The sequence below is a fragment of the Lissotriton vulgaris genome, chromosome 3_2, assembly GCF_964263255.1.
Source record: "Lissotriton vulgaris chromosome 3_2, aLisVul1.2, whole genome shotgun sequence".
Taxonomy (NCBI): domain Eukaryota; kingdom Metazoa; phylum Chordata; class Amphibia; order Caudata; family Salamandridae; genus Lissotriton; species Lissotriton vulgaris.
The window spans coordinates 42548109-42561995 of record NC_141690.1 but is presented as its reverse complement, the minus strand read 5'-3'; positions in this window follow the sequence as shown (position 1 = coordinate 42561995).

Sequence of the window (13887 nt, the reverse complement as noted above, 5' to 3'; positions counted from 1 at the left end):
ACATGTTTTGCTCTGAATACCACGTTCAGTTGCATACACAGTAGGACAATTTCTTTGAGCAGCCTTAAAATCAATTTACAATGGGCTGCCTGGCTGTTGATGCATTCTACTACGGTCATATTGTCGGACCAAAACACGACAGAATGATCTCTGAACCCTTCTGGCCAGGTTCTCAGGGCCACCAAAATGGGAAATAATTCAAGGAAAGCAATATTACTCGTTAGCCCCTTCTCGTGCCACCATAAGGGCCATCTTTGAGCAGACCATCTTGTGCCGAAGATGGCGCCAAAACCTATGCTTCCTGCTGAATCTGTCCATAGCCCCAGCTCCTCTGAGGACACGGCTGGTTTGTTCCAGACGACTCGGCCATTGAAATCCGCCAGAAATGCTAACCAAATCCGCACGTCCTGGCGGACCTCGTCCGATAACCTCGTGCGATGATGACCCTCCTTTAGGCCAACCATCGCTTGGGCAATCGAGCGGGAAAAAGGGCGAGCCATCGGGATCACCCTCAAGGCAAAGTTCAACTTACCCACTAATTGTTGCAACTGATGCAGTGTGACTTTAGATGCATTTAAACATACTTGGAGGGCTGCCCTGAATTTCAACACCTTGCTAGCTGGCAAACGGAAACACCCCTCCCTTGAGTCCAACTCGATCCCCAAAAACTCGAGGCAAGTCGTGGGACCCACAGTTTTACCCGGTGCTAATGGCACGCCAAAATGACCCATCAACCCACAGAATTCAGCTAAGGCCTGGGCACATTCGGGATTTCCGGCCGGGCCAAGGAACAAAAAGTCATCAAGGTAGTGCATTACATTTCGGAAACCCGATTTCCTAGTGAACACCCATTGCAGGAAAGTACTGAATTGCTCAAAATAGGCACATGATATAGAGCATCCCATTGGCATACACCTATCCATATAGAATGACCCCTGGAACCCGAATCCCAGAAGACGCTGATCGTCTGGGTGTACCGGGAGCAACCGGAACGCCGACTCGATATCAGATTTCGCCATCAACGTCCCGTGCCCCAGGCGATTCAAGATGGCTACTGCCTCATCAAACGATGCATATCGCACCGAACAAACTTCTGGATCAATTGCGTCGTTCACCGAAAGACCATGTGGAGCAGACAGATTATGGATCAATCGAAACTCACCTGGGTCCTTCTTGGGGACCACCCCTAACGGAGAACAAACGAAATCCGGTACCGGGGGTACACTAAACGGGCCGGCGACCCGTCCCCGGCTAACCTCTTTCTGAATTTTTTCTTGCACTACAGATGTATGTTGTAAAACGGAAAGTTGATTTTTGCACATCCCTACACCCTGAAAGTCCCCTACCGGGATGCGGAAACCATGTGTAAAACCGTTCCGCAGCACCCCGGCAGAAGTACGATCCGGGTATTCGCTGAGCCAAGGAATCATTGCCAAGGTATCAATCGGGGTTGGTAAAGGCGCCCCTCGGCCTAGCTTAGACCTGTTTGGCGCCTCCCTTACCCCCATTCTCACTCGTTCTGGCTCTGCACGATGACTCAGGATGGGATGACCCACACGTACTACATTCGTGTTTGAATTTACACGATCCCGGAGGCCTAGTACATTTCCCCTTGTTGAAATTAAAACAGAAACCCTTTCTCCCTGTATTGCCTGTGGGCCTCGACTGGTCGTCGGTGCTCGTACTTGGTCGAAAGGGCGTCCCCACATTTTGGCGGGAATAATCAACAACATTGCTCCCGACCAATGGCATTCTTAACATTCCCGATTCTTTCATTTTATCCCATGTTAGAGAATCGTAACAATCCCAAGTCAAACTCTTGTTATGTTCCTTTTCTTTCCTGAACAGATTGTCGTAACAAAACCAATGGTTACCTTGATACGTTGTCGAGTAACCCATAATCCGTGATTGATAAACGGGAAACTCAGGAAGCAACTCGGGCCTGCGTTCCCCCAAAATCGATGTATAAATACCCCATGCATTGCCCCAATTGCCAATGTTCTCATTTACCTTAAAGGCGGCCATTTTTGCGCGCCAAACACTCGGATGCATTAAGTCCTTCTGACTTTTCACATGCTCCACATCATAATGATCAACAAGCAAGGAAAAAATATTCACGTATTCCCCCGCCCAGATCTTTTCTTTTATAGCTAAAGGCACATGTTGTCCCAATCTCTCTCTACGAGAAGGTGCTGACTCGTCCCTTGCAATCGGCAATGGCCGCTTACCTGCACTGGACGCAGCTTCTGCCGCTTGCGGCTTGTCTATCCCCGCCAACGGCGCAGCCACTCTAGCTGCCTCTCTCTTCTCACGAAGCCCTTTTATCAGCGCCTGTGCCTCGGCAGCCGTGGCGCCATCACTACTATCCCCCAACCAAGCTGCTAGCTGTGCTGCCAGCTCGGGGGGCATGTCATCCTTGGGTGTCGGGGTGACGACAACGGGGATTGGATTCTCCTCCGTTGGAACTGGGATCGGCGCCTCGAGCGGTGCGGAGGGAACCGGGACGTCTCCACCGGCTGGAACCCTTTTCGGCCTCTTAGGTCTACCCCCAGCCGGCGCAGGGCCCGAACCCTCCTCCCCGTCTCGCTCGGCCAATCGTTTCTGTATCTTGGCCACTTCCTTGCAAAGGTTCCGCACCATCTGGTCGGTCGTCAGTTTATTTACGACTTTCTTTGGCATCTCTCCGAGGAAGTATCTAGAAGACAAAGAAAAAGATCAAAAACGCTCAAAATTGGCTCTTCGTTCTGTCCCGAGCTCACGTGTAGCGAGGAGGTGCAGCTTCGGAGCACAAGAACAAGAGGACGTCTTCTGTCTTGCTTCTCTTTTTATCCGTCTTCAGGGCGGGCGTAAACCCGCCCCTGCCCGTCCCGGGGGCGGGGCTGGCTACGTCGGTGTCTAGGCCAGCCCACTCTAGGGCGGGAAAAAAGCGCGCCCCGGCTACGCCGCTTCGGGCATACCAGCCGAGACGCGCCTCCCGCCAAAAAATGGCTTCCCGGGGGGATCGAGGCACTCCGCCATACGTTCGGGGGGACCGAGTGGTCGCCCCTTTCCAGGAATCCTCTAGTGTTGCTTTGTTCCATATGGCGCTTGGCTTGAATGCCCAACAAAATACATCTGCTACAGAACAGAGTTGCGCTTGATAATCTTGCTCTTTGAGACTGGTGTAATGTTGTTTCTCCAATTGTGCATACGTTTAGCTTTCAAATGTATAATAAACATATGTTCGCTTCTCATATTTTCTTTGTTTATGTGAGATGTGTATGCAGCTGAATGCCCATTTCAACAGCGTTCAAATCAGCCCATATGTTGTTGAAGGGATGTCAGAAGGCTTGGAAAATCTTAAAATAACTTATGTCTTTGTATTTAATCTCTCAAATAACAAGAGTTCAATTTGATCCTTGCCACATCAATATTGGCACAGTCTGGATTGAGAGAAGTCGCTATGTAGAAAGACAAAAAAGAGCTAATGCTCTTCTATCAGATAAAACTCGACAACATATACATGAAAGGAACACTGATAATTAGTAATTATGATCTTTTTAAGTTAATATGTTGGGAAGATTTTTTATGAATGTGACATTCCCAGAAAAAGATGTTTTAATCAGACATGTTCTTATCTCCCAAATAGTAACAAGAGATCATGAATCAATAGTGTTCAAGAGGAATTGACTGGGAGTGCTCGTGTTCCCTTTAGAGGCAGTCTTGCCTTGATGTTCATGATGGACCATTGCCATATAAAGCGTGGTCAGTGCAGATTTACATAAGGTGTCTGGAGTGGCACATGCTGTGAAAACGATGGAATAGAATGCTACCCAGAGATGCTGTCACTGTTTAGAATATTCACAACTATTTCTCCCCTCACTTTATGCGTGCATTTGATTTGCAACACAGTATATATTAGCATGTGATGTCACGTTATCTTTATGCCCAACCTAGACAAAATAATCAGACCAGTGAAGTAGTGAACTCAGCATGAAGTAGGTGTCAAAAAGACAAAGTAGGACAGTGCCCTCAGTGCCCTCGGAGTGTGGCAGATGCCCTGAACAGACCTTGCAGTGCTGGGGAGAGGTGCCCTGCAGTGCTGCTGAGGTCTGTTCCATTTGCTGGTCCTGGTGGCCTTGGGCCATGATCCAGGAGCGCCATGCTACCCATGATCGAGATGGAGGCACAGACGCAACTCTTTGTGTGGAGAGTTGGCAGGAGGGGGGAGAGCCTAGGATACAAGTGTGCAACCCTGGAGCTGAGTCTAATTGATGGAGGATAGTACTTCTGGGTACCACAGTTGACTAAATGTTGTACCGATGACAGGAGATCCCCAGGCAAGAATTGTGGTCAGGAGTCAGCCCTTATAATGACTTAGCTTACTACCCCCGAAAGAAAGTAAGACTGAAGGTCATTCACCTCCCAGTTCACATATGCTCTGAGTTATGGGTCTGGCCCCGCCCCACTCAAGTTAGTGATTCCCCTGGGAGTGTGGCTTGGAGCGGGTCACTGTGGCCCTTAATGGAAGAGGCAGACATTATAGGCAGTTATGCTTATTTATGTATAGCCCTCATGGCTCCAGCAACATGATGTGGGAGGACAGAGGTGAAGAGTACTGCTATTCTTAAAACTAGCACAGTTACTGTCCCTCTCAGTGGACCATCAATTTCTACTCCTGGATTTTAAGTGCAGTGCCCCACACAACATTGTTACCAAGATAGCCCTCAATGATGCCACCACCACTTTGGTAAGTGGTGGGCATCATGGCTCTTGGTTACTGTTTTTATAAAGTGTACATGTGCCAAATAATTTAAGCCAAATAGCAAAGAGTCCTGAAAGACCTACCTATGAAACGCTCTCATGACCAACTCCATTATGACAACAGTTGAAATGGCACCAACGTTGCTTCGGCCCTCTTCAACTTGAAGTTTGAGAAAACACTCTTCATTGAAATGGCCTCCATGCTTTCAGAATTATTTTGGGGGGGTTGTGGGAGCACTCCGAATTATTCCATGATTAATCAATTTAGTACAATGGTGCTGCGATTGTTAAGGTTTGTCAGACCTGGTTCTGAAAATCGTTATGGTGAAGTTGAGTTTCCACCCAATCGCGCACTGTTCACTTGGCGCCCTGGCGCTTTCTGTAGTCTTCTCACTTTGTATTTTATTTAAACCACACTTGTGTTTCTTTCCATTAGTATATCTTTTTATTTCATGCTTATATTATTTTCATATAGGCTATGGTTTCTTCGTTCTATGTTTGCATTATTGTATGATAACAAACACTTATTCACAGTGCTATTTCACATCATGTTCATCAACTTTTGCTTAGCATTTATGCAAATATACATTTAAACGACATTTCTTGAATGAGCCCAATGCATTTCGGCACTCATGTATAATAATAATAATAATAATAATAGGTCTAGCGGGTTGCGGACTTCGTGTAAGACGTTAGACGGAATAGTCAAAGATTTAGAACGCCCGGCGCAAGATAAGAAACTCGAGACACTTTTGGAAAAGAAATCAGCGATACTATTATTGAAGAAGTGAAGTTGCCAAATTGGAGGACAGAATTCTAATAATACACTACACCAACTATCAGATTCTTCCCCTGATGAAGGCAAACATGAGTGCCGAAATGCATTGGGCTCATTCAAGAAATGTTGTTTAAATGTATATTTGCATAAATGCTAAGCAAAAGTTGATGAACATGATGTGATATAGCACTGTGAATAAGTGTTTTTTATCATACAATAATGCAAACATAGAACGAAGAAACCATAGCCTATATGAAAATAATATAAGCATGAAATAAAAAGATATACTAATGGAAAGAAACACAAGTGTGGTTTAAATAAAATACAAAGTGAGAAGACTACAGAAAGCGCCAGGGCGCCAAGTGAACAGTGCGCGATTGGGTGGAAACTCAACTTCACCATAACGATCTCCATGCTTTCAGAGCTACATCAAAACATTAAAGACCTCCAAAATCACCTTCAGACAATGCATAAAAGGACAGCCAAAATGAAAAGTTGTCTGCACTCTGCTGACTCTGCACCAGACGCCGAGGGACTGCGAGGACCAGCATGCTCTCTGCTCCCCAGCTGCTGCCTCTTCCCTCGGCGTTACCGCCCCCCCGCCTGGACATTTGATAACTTATCGCGGCCCCTGCTCCGCGGGTGCCGCTTACGGTGTGTTGCTGCCCGGGAAGGACGACGTGGGACCCGTGCGCTTTGCTAGCGCTAATGACTCTGTGTGGGGAGAGCTGAGGGGAAAGGACTGAGACTGCACCAGACGCTGAGGGACTGCGAGGACCAGCAGGCTCTCTGCTCCCCAGCTGCTGCCTCTTTCCTCGGCGTTCCCGCCCCCCCGCCTGCAGTGTTTAAATCTCGCCCTAATCCCGCGGCGCGGGACGCGCGCGGGACATAGCCCGGGGCGAAGCCCGGGCAAAAGGGCGGGCCCTCTACGGCCCTCAAAGGCTGGTTAAGGACGGGACGGGCCACCCCCTTTGGCTGACATATTGAAGGCCTACTATATAGAAGGTAAAGATCCCCTCTAATTGTTCTGTTTCCATATTTGTGGACTCTTTCATATATCACGGCCCTATATCCCTTTCCCACCATGACCTCCAAGGGGGACCATTCAACCAGCGAAGCTGGTATTGGGCAAACGTTCTCCCTGTTAGACGAGTTAAACCTTCTATGCAAAACCAAATATGCTACATTGGAAACTCCCCCCCTGCCCAAAAGTTTTAGTACACTTTCAGACAAGGCTACTCTTTTAGATCCCCCCATATTATTTAACAAATCCTGCAGCCCGAACACACAAAGTATTGAACTCCCTCAGGTCCCATCTGCGAAATGGAAACATCACGATGTTAATCAAGGTGGAAATAACCCCAAAACCCAAAAATTGTGCCGAAGCCCATCCACTGCTAATTCCCCAATGATACCACTGATTGCTGAGTTTCCAAAAGCCATAACACCCCCTCCCCGCTTGTACATACTACCTCTTATCGAACAATTGGTTAGCTCTATGATAGCTCCATTGTTAGAAAAAATTAACATGTTAGGGGATAGGCTTTCTGGGATAGAGAAAGCCATCAAGTCAAACTCGCTGGTTGACAAATGCAGAGACACATCCAATCACCCTAAGTCACCTCCTACCCACCTAGGCTCAAAACCACTTGTGCAGGATAAAAGGCGTCAAACACAACTTGCTCGCCCTAGTGCTCCAGGGCAAAAAACAGCTAAATACCCCGCTAAAGTTTCCCTTCCCCAGCCAACCGCACCTAGAGTAGGTCTTAATAAAGTTAATTCTATTCATTTACCTCCGGAAGCGGCCCCATACGTGTGCATCCTTGCGGGTGTACCTGCCCTTCCATCTGGAAAAATTGAGAGACAATATGACTTACTTAATAAAACCAGATTCTGGCTGTCAAAAAATAGGCCACTGCCTCGTAATCTATATGGAGCATTAAGGAGCGTTAGAAGGGTGGGTTGGTTGGGCTCTCTTCCCAAAGATATTGCGGGGGACCTGGTACTCGTGAGATTAAGAGACCGAAATATTGTCCCTTATTTGAAAACTTGGCTGCCTCAAGTAAGAGACGGCCCAATATCAATATGGGATTTACATGACTTCTACCCCATAATCCTGTGTTTTCCTTCCTGAATATCTGGACATGTAACAATGACCAACTATGAATTCATCCGACTAACCACGAACTCTTCTGATACTGCCTTAACTTTGGAGTGGAAAATAATTTTTACGTCTGGGACCCTACCTTACTGTATCTTGGTCTCTTAAAATGTTTTTATTAATATCTGGATTATAAATTGTATTTATTATGAACTTTTATGGTTTTGTATCTCAAAAACCGAATAAAGTATATTTGATTTGATTTGACTCTGCAGCCAAACTAAAGCACTTAGCAAGAATGCATCCGTCACAGACCCAGTATCTCAGAGTAAAACGTGACCATGTTAGCACTTGGAGAATAGAGCTCAGAGAGAGACCAGCTGAATGCAAAACCTTAAGGACGATGCAGAATGGGCAATCATCTATCCTTTCCGTATTGGCTTATTAGAGAAATTCTTCCTGATAACCAGAACACTCTATTAGGAATATTCAGAGCACATGAAGAAGATACGTGCTCTAAAGAACCAAGGGCATAATCCAGGGACACTGTACTCAAAATGGCCACTAAATGACAAAAAGTAAGACATCCTTTTCCAAGCACTTTTATGGAGCTACACCATTTCACTGTATCAAGGTCTATTTATGAACGCACTTTAGTAATGTAGAGAGCTACACCCTGCACAAATTGGGGTTTCATGAAGTAAACAACAATTCCGAGGCAATCATCAATAATTGTCAACACAAACATGAGTCAGATTTTTTCCAAAAAAAGACTCCATTAAAAAACAAATGGAGGGTTTGGCAGATGGGGTAATCCTAAAAGTGGACTTTAATTTGGGGTGAGACCCTACTTGGGAGCTCAGCAATCATGTGATGGGAGTTGTTGCTAAAAATCTGTGGAGGGTTATTACACAGTTATCACACAATGGGTGCTGGAAGATACTTGTTGAGTGCTGTATCCAGACACCAGATAGATTCCAAATGCATGTCCCAGCCTAATGTAGATTGGGGCCACATATATTTAAGACACCTCCTTGTCTGACCACTTACTTGTTAAGATTATCTGGGACTGCACCCCAAAGACTCACACAGGTTCCAATTGGCACCTTTCCCCAGAGCTGTTTTGAGACACGGTATTGAAACAGGAACTAGCCCAAAAGATAACTCAAAACTTTGAGACCAACGTAGGAGACACTTCCATAGTGACTAGGTGGACTGCTTTCAATGCAACTCTGAAAGGTGGAGCAATGGTGCTAATGACAACTAGGCAGAGGGAAGCAAGACATATACTTGGTAAGACAACTTGATAAGCAGAACTCTCACCTAAAAACCAAAGACAGCTGACCATCTAGAGATGTCAATTGAATGTCCATGAGACAAACATGACTGAGAGAAGGCTATTACAATTGAGTTGTACATTTTACAAAAATGGTATCATAGTTGACATCTTATTGGCACAACAATTGAGAATGCAACAGGCCAAGAAATTCATTAAAAGAATCAAGGCGGACGGATGAAACACAGGACCACACGTGGCTTCGGGCAAGATGGCAGCCGCTTGACCCGAGTGAGTGTCACTCACTGTCCGTTGCTCCATGACTGGATAGCTGGCTGGAGCGGAACGAGGAATTTACTTACTTTTTTAGACTTGTTGCCCCGGTCTAACTATCTGGGTCCGAATTAAAAGAGGCTGTGGAAGAAAACCCTTATGCTCGTCGATTATGATACTCGGCATCCCTGGCTGTGGTCAGTGCGGCTAGTGACCTCCGTCCTTCGAAGCCGTGCACACCTGGGAGCCTGGCGGGTGTGGCTCGCGGAGAAGGCACGGAAAGTAATTAGTGAGACGGCTGCGTGAGAGAAGGATGCGCGTGGTATGATGCCTCCTAGGAAGAATGGAAATGCTTCCGCCGTTGCTGCCGGCAAAACGCCGAGAGATTTACCTGCTGTTGGTGCCGGTGTAGGTGTAAGAAAAAATCTGATTGCAGCCGAAAAAGCAGAGAAGGCAGAGAAAGACGGCAGATCTGAGAAGCTGGCTGTGAAAACAACAATGGCGGTGAGTGGAAAAAAGGCTGGGTTTGTGAAAGGGAAGCAAGTAGAAAAATCAGCAGATAACTCCATGGAGAAACTCCCGCCCAGCGATGTGCCCAGAGTTAAGGACCTGGGGCTATTGCGGACTGTGGCCGGCACGGGGGAAGGCATTGGAAGGGGGAAAGCTTTAACAATTCCAGAAATATTAGCTGGAAAAGCCAAGCTGGGTAAAATTTGGACACAGGCTCTTTTGATAGTTTTAACCACTCCGGCTAATACATTTACCATCACTAAAGACATTGCAGTGAAAATGGTCGTATAGTTCCAAAAGAAGGTAAGAATGGAGATGAGGGTGGAAAAAATACTGGAGGTCGGGAAAAAGTAATCCCACTATCTTCTCCTTCAAACGCTGCATGTCCTGAAACAAGTGTTGGCGAGGGGCTTAAGGGTTTTAAGAACGCAGTGGTTGTGAGCTCTCCCCAAAGACAGCTGCTGGGGCTGGAGGTTTCTTCTATCTTTCAGACTCCTGCTGGGGAGAAGTCGGAACTGATTGATGGTAACCTGATGGAGGCTGTAGTTGGGGATTGTTTCTTTTCGGTGGCTGAGGAGTCAGACGCTGAGTCCACAGGGGACTCCATCAGGACATCGGGCGAGGAGAGCAGTAGCCCCCCAAATACAGCGGCTACATGAAAAAAGGTTACACTCTGCTATAATAAATCAAAGCTGGCGCCCTGTCAGAGGGACAGGGATAGTGATGTTCCCGAAACCAGTAATAACCTCCAGTGGGACTACGCTCATGCTGCTATTAGCTTTACAGGATCAGGGGGGTCTAAAGAGCAAAAAGAGCCGAGCTCACCTCCGTCTAACACTCTGATCTAGGCTATGTTAAAATCAATCTAGAGCGAGGCTCGGCAGGAGCATAAGAGGGCCCAGCTAGGTACAATGAAGATCCAGGGGGCTATTCGGAAAAATACCAAAGCATGTTCTATGGTCATCGCCAGAACAGCTGCACTTGAGGAGAGAATTGTTGAGCTTGAGACAGGACTACAGAAGACCGAGACCAAAACAACGGCCAATGATGATAGACTGGTTGACATAATGTGGAAGCTGGAGGATTCCGAAATAGGCTTCGAAGGAATAACCTCCGACTTTTAGGAATTGAAGAGAATGTTGAGGGTCAGGATATCAGAGGCTTTGTCTTAAGGTTGTTTCAAGCAGCGTTTCCAGAGCTCTCTCACTGGTCATGGGACATGAAGATACAGAGAGTCCACCGTTTCCCTCTTATGCAAAAAAAGAACCCAGGTCAGGAAGCAAAGCCGAGGGCTATCCTGATTTTTTTCGGTAACTTTTTATTGAGACAAGCTATCTTTGAAAAGGCCCGCCCTGATGCCAAAAGAATTGCTGAAGGCCATACCTTTTATGTGCGCCCGGACTTCTGCCATGCAACTGTGAAACGGAGGTGGCGACTAGGCTCGTTGATTACCCCCTTCCAAAAAAAGGGTGTGAGGTGTTCTTAATGAACCCCGCACGATCATCTATCGGGGGAAGTCTCGGGTTTTCTCATCTGAAATACAGGCAGAAGAATATTTGAAAGAACTTCATGACGGCTAACAGGCTTAAGGACTCTCAGTGCTAAGGCTGATCTAAGTACATCCAGTGTCTGACCGGGACTGAATAGATATATTAAAGGGGGAGGGGGAAATACTGAGATGTATATACATTGGTAGTTTATGTTTTTTTTTGTCGTCTCTTTCCCTCCATTAGAATTAGTTGGGGTTTAGTTGGATTTCTTATTTGGCACCCTCATATGGCCGGGATACCCGTCACCCCCTCCCAACACAATCCCCAAGGATGGGAAGACAGACACAGTTCTTGAACTTTTGGAAGGCGGGAGGGAGTTACCCTCCCGGCCGTATTTATTAAAATATGAAACAAAATTAAAAACATTAAATTAACAGTTTCATATCATGTACAATTTCATTTCACATTACGATGTTTATTGGCTAACCTTAACACATCTCTAATACAAAGGTTCTCCTAGCCGATTCTAAAACATCCTGTAAATGCATATCTCAAAATTCGAATTGTACATCCTAACATTACGGGCCAACGGCAAGGTCGTAACCGATGTCAGATCCCTAATACCAGAACTCCCCCCTCACTTGTGAGGGGCGGGCGCACAGAGGACTGTACCTCTGTGCCAACTTCCAATTTCCCTTGTCTTAGCGGGGACCCCATATTTACTCGACGCCATCTTAGTGGTCGTCCGAGGACTCGTGTGAGGTGTCTAGAAGGTAGCGTAGACCCCCCTCCCACCCCACACTGCTTACCACATCCGCCGTCGCGGATGTCCTGGCCCCGGGAAATTCCCAGGAGGGGCCCGTAGCCCCTCCTCCCTGTGTGAGGGGCCAATGGCCGCCTCCCCCCGGGCGCTCCCATCCATAATGGGTGGCGCCCCCCCTCTAGGGATCTTCCAATTACTGCTCACCGATCATGACCTTACCGCCCGACCAAAATAAATACGACATTTTGAACCTAATGAGGACGGAATAAACAGTTATACTGGGCATTTCAGAGTATAAACCTTTATTGACACAAATAACACCTCTTTCAACTTAGCTGCGATACTTCGCCTAAAAAACATGCTAGAAGAGCAACCATTTTATTGTCATAAAACAATCCAGACTTTATTAAAAACAACCTGTAAAAGAGAAAATATCATCGTTAATCGACTTCATTGCAATCCTAATCGTTGCCATAAGGGGCTGGTGGGTGGGTCAAAATTGGCTCCTTGTTCCGTCTAGGGCTCACGTGCAAAGAGGAGGTGCAGCTTCCAAGCACAGGAACAAGAGGATGCTTCCTTGGATTGTTGCTCCTTTTATTCTTCCTTGGGAGGGCGTATATCCTCCTCCGATCCGCCTATGGGGCGTGGCCAACGGTGTAGGTGTCTAGGACAACCCCTCTCGGGCGGGAAAAGGCGCGCCCCGGCTACGCCGCTTCGGGCATACCAGCCGAGACTCGCCTCCTGCCCAAAATGGTTTCCCGGGGGGATCAGGGCACCCTACCATACGTTCGGGGGGACCGAGTGGTCGCCCCTTTCCATATGGCCGGGATACCCGTCCCCCCCTCCCAACACAATCCCCAAAGATGGGAAGACAGACACAGTTCTTGAACTTTTGGAAGGCGGGAGGGAGTTACCCTCCCGGCCGTATTTATTAAAATTTGAAACAAAATTAAAAACATTAAATTAACAGTTTCATATCATGTACAATTTAATTTCACATTATGATGTTTATTGGCTAACCTTAACACATCTCTAATACAAAGGTTCTCCTAGCCGATTCTAAAACATCCTGTAAATGCATATCTCAAAATTCGAATTGTACATCCTAACTTTACGGGCCAACGGCAAGGTCGTAACCGGTGTCAGATCTCTAATACCAGAACTCCCCCCTCACTTGTGAGGGGCGGGCGCACAGAGGACTGTACCTCGATGCCAACTTCCAATTTCCCTTGTCTTAGCGGGGACCCCATATTTACTCGACGCCATCTTAGTGGTCGTCCGAGGACTCGTGTGAGGTGTCTAGAAGGTAGCGTAGACCCCCCTCCCACCCCACACTGCTTACCACATCCGCCGTCGCGGATGTCCTGGCCCCGGGAAATTCCCAGGAGGGGCCCGTAGCCCCTCCTCCCTGTGTGAGGGGCCAATGGCCGCCTCCCCCCAGGCGCTCCCATCCATAATGGGTGGCGCCCCCCCTCTAGGGATCTTCCAATTACTGCTCACCGATCATGACCTTACCGCCACAGGCCGGATAGTTGACCGGCTATCCGGACCCCCCACCAACTCCTACTAAAGGTCATGGCTACACAAACTCTTTAACCAAGCTATGAAGTCTCCTATGAGTAATACATTCCCCTCCCGGGACAAATGGACCCCATCTTCAAGATACATATGGTCCCCCCTAATACAACCATGTGGTATACAATGCAACTGTCCCGAACGAAACAGCCTACCAAGTTTGTTATTAACTTTCTTTACCGACTGATTCAAAGCTGACACAGAGAGGGCCCCCCGCCACACCTTCCGAGGAATCATGTGTGACCACGCAATCGTGCACCCAGGAACCCTTCTCGCCAACCAACTCACTGTGGATAAAATTAACTCGAGAAGTACTCGTCGGCCCACGGTCACCAAATCATTGCCCCCAAGATGCACTATGATTACAGACGGCGGTGA